Raw genomic sequence first — 3,732 nt, forward strand, 5'->3', positions numbered from 1 at the left:
TACATGTGACGTGGCACCAGAGTTAATTTAGAGTTTTTCAAAATGCTGACATGCCGAGCTCAAAAGGTTCGACATCACTGCTCTAAGTTATCATTTGCATCAAGGAGGTGCAAATTAAAATGACAATGAGTGAGAGTGGCTGGGGGGTCAATTGGGAAAAAAGAAGACATATGTAAAACTTTAGACAATTAAAAAAACCAAACAAACAGGTGAAACCATTAATACTGATCGCTACCGACAACAAATAATCAATTTGAACCATGCTTTGATCATAAAACGACCAGAATGGGCCAGAAGACACGGCAAAGTAATTTTGCTTCATGATGACGCGCCTTCACACACTTCAAAACCAGTTAAAGACACATTAAAAGATCTTGCCTGGGAAGTATTAACCCACCCCCCGTATTCACCAGACCTTGTTCCTTCAGATTACCACTTGTTTCGGTCGATGGCACATGCACTTTCTGAGCAGGACTTCAAAACATACGAAGAAGTGGAAAACTGGGTCTCTGAATGGTTTGCCTCAAAACAAGAAAAGTTCTATTGGGACGGTATCCACAAATTACCTGAAAGATGGGAGAAATGTGTAGCTAGCGATGGACATTACTTTGAATAAAACACTTTTGATGTTTCTCTTGAAATTATCATTTTTCTTTGATTACAAAATCTGCATTAACCAGTACACCGGTACTTTCCACATTAATTTTGCGGTGAATCTAAAACTGCTTTAAAAAATAAAGCTCATCAAAACAAAATAGAAAAAAGACATTTCTTCATAGAAGATATAAAAATGGCCCATAAGTATATGAAAAGATGTTCAACATCACTAATTATTAGGGAAATGCAAATTAAAATCGCAATGAGGTATCTCACACCCATTTGGATGGCTACTTAAACAAAATAAATGTTGCTGAGTTTGGACCCTTGTGCAATGTTGATGAGAATATAAAATGGTCCAGCCTCTATGTAAAACAGTATGGTGGTTCCTCAAAAACTTAAAAATAGAATTACCATATTGTAAGAAAATAGAAAATATATATTGGTCTCTGTCTCTGGGTCCTGACACAGAGCTCATGAAATCCTTCTAATTTCCTGAGTGATAAGAGCACTTGGTGCATGTTCTAATACTGGTTTTTGACCCTGGCTCCTAACATGGCTGGTCCCTTGTAATGTCCTGGGTGATAAGGGTGCCTTTGTTCTGAGTGGCTTTGGGTTGGCTTCTGGATGGCTCCTGGACAAGGGCCAGGCAGAGAAAGATCAAGCTATGATCAGATCAGAAGTTGGAATTTTCAGCCCAACCCCCATTTTCTTGAGAAGGGAAAAGGGCTGAAAATGCAGTTAAATGCCTACATGAGGAAGCCTCCAAAAATCCCAGTATTGTGGGGTTAAATTCTTGGTTGGTGAATTCATCTGGGAGGGCGAACACTCCAACTGCATGGGGCCAAAAGCCCCTGTGCTTGGGACCATCCCAACAGGCCTTGCCATATGTGCTCCATCTGGCTGTTCATCTCTATCCTTTAATGAACTGGTTTCCCTGAGTTCTGTTAGCCACTCGAGTAAATTATCACACCTGAGCGGGGAGTCTTGGGGACCTCTAATTTGTGGTCAAGTCCGACAGAAGCTGGGGACCTACTACTTGTGACGCATCTGAAGTGGGTGGGAGCAGTATTGAGGGACTGAACCCCTAACCTGTGGGATCTAACACTATTTAGTCAGAATTGAGTTAAATAGTAGGACACTCAAATGGTATCACAAAGAATTGCTTGGTATTGGGGAGGAAAAACTCACATTTGAAAAAAACAAAAACCTCACATTTGGTGACCAGAAATTTCAGAAGTGTTCAGTGTGAGAAGTAAAAGAGAAACACAGGAGAAAGAACTGGGCTTTTCCCAATGGAAAAACAGAGGTTTTTCACCAAAACACATTTGATCCAGCAATTCCACATCTGGGTACATATCCAAAAGAATTGAAAGCAAGGTCCCCAAAACATATTTGTATGTTCTATACATAGAAATGGAATATTATTCAGCCTTAAAAAGGAAATATCTGAGACATTCTGTAACAGGGATGCACCCTAAATATGCTAACTGAAGTGAATCACAAAAAGACAAATACTGTATGATTCCACTTATATGAGATATCTAGAATGGCCAAATTCATAGAAACAGACGATAGAAAGGTAGTTGTCAGGGGAGGGGGGAAATGGGAAGTTCCTTGATGGGTGTAGAGTTTTGCAAGACGAAAAGTTCTGGAGATTAGTTTCACAATGTGAATAATACTGAATACTACTGAACTTTAGTACTCTTAAAAATGGTCAAGGTGGTAAATGTTTAATGTTATGCGTACTTTACCACAATTAAAAAAATTTTAATTAGAAACAAAAACTTGCCAAAATAATTCAAAATTCAATCCCAGAAATACAGTTGCTACCGATCATGGCTCTTAGTGCATCAGAGCTCCATAATTCCTTTTCCAGAACAAGTTCCAGCTGCCCAGTCAGGATGAAAATCTGGGGCAGCTTCTGTCATCAACGGGCTAAACTAGAGGGGACAATGAATTCCACTTAAATGAAACTGAGCATTTTATTTATTTAATATATTTTTATTGATTTTGGAGAGGAAGGGAGAGGGAGAGATAGAAACATCAATGATGAGAGAGAATCACTGATCGGCCGCCTCCTACATGCCCCACCCTGGGGATCAAGCCCGCAACCTGGGCATGTGCCCTGACCAGAAATTGAACCGTGACCTCCTGGTTCATCGGTCGATGCTCAACCACTGAGCCATGCCGGCCACGCAAATCTGAGTATTTTCAATTTAGAATAATTTCTGCCCACTAGATATGGAATAATTTAAAACTAATATGGTATTTTGATTGACTTGGAAATCATCCATCTCCAGCACCTGCCCCAATAATACTCAAACCTATGTTGAGTTCTAGCTCCTACAGAGAAAATAATGAACAAGAATAGATATGGTTCCTGCCCTCACAGATCTTATAATCCAGCAAAGGACGCAGACAGATAGAAAAATTAAAATGCATTCACACAGTCCCTGGCTGGGTAGTCAGTCAGTTTAGACTCAGCATCATCCAGTTACACCAAGGTTGCGGTGGGATCCCCAATGAAATATGAATAAATGGAACAACAGATTGATGTTGCTCGCTCGCTCTCTAATTAATAATAAGTAAATAAACATAAAATGCGTGCCCTGGCGGGTGTGGCTCAGTTGATAGTGCCTCCTCAGGTTGCGGGCTGGATCCCCGGTAGGGGTCGTGCAGGAGGCAGCGGATAGATGTTCTACTCTCACATCAGCTCTTATGTTTCTCCCTCTCCCTCTCTTAAAAATCAATAACAATATAAAAAATAAAATGCGTTCACATGCCCTACAGCACAAACATCCCAGCAGATAACTCAATGCAGGTTTTGTGTAAGCACAGTGATTACACAATACATCACAACGGTTACACAATACTGCTTACACAATAAACTTATTTCCACTGTGAAAAATAACCTCTGGTATCTTCTCACTTAAAGATGCCCCAGCACGACTGCTGAGGCTTTCATCTGTCCCTTTCTACCCCGGAGACGCCAGGGTTCAAGGAGGAAGGGCTCCAGTTTCGTTTTCTCAGCTCCCAGCTCGGAGGCCTCTCTGGGCGGCTCTCCCCTCCGAGCCCCGCGCAGGACCGGCGCTGCGCTCCGCTCCGGCCCGGCCCGGCAGCCCCGAGGGGGGG

The sequence above is a fragment of the Myotis davidii genome, unplaced genomic scaffold (genome assembly GCF_000327345.1).
Source record: "Myotis davidii unplaced genomic scaffold, ASM32734v1 scaffold523, whole genome shotgun sequence".
Taxonomy (NCBI): Eukaryota; Metazoa; Chordata; class Mammalia; order Chiroptera; family Vespertilionidae; genus Myotis; species Myotis davidii.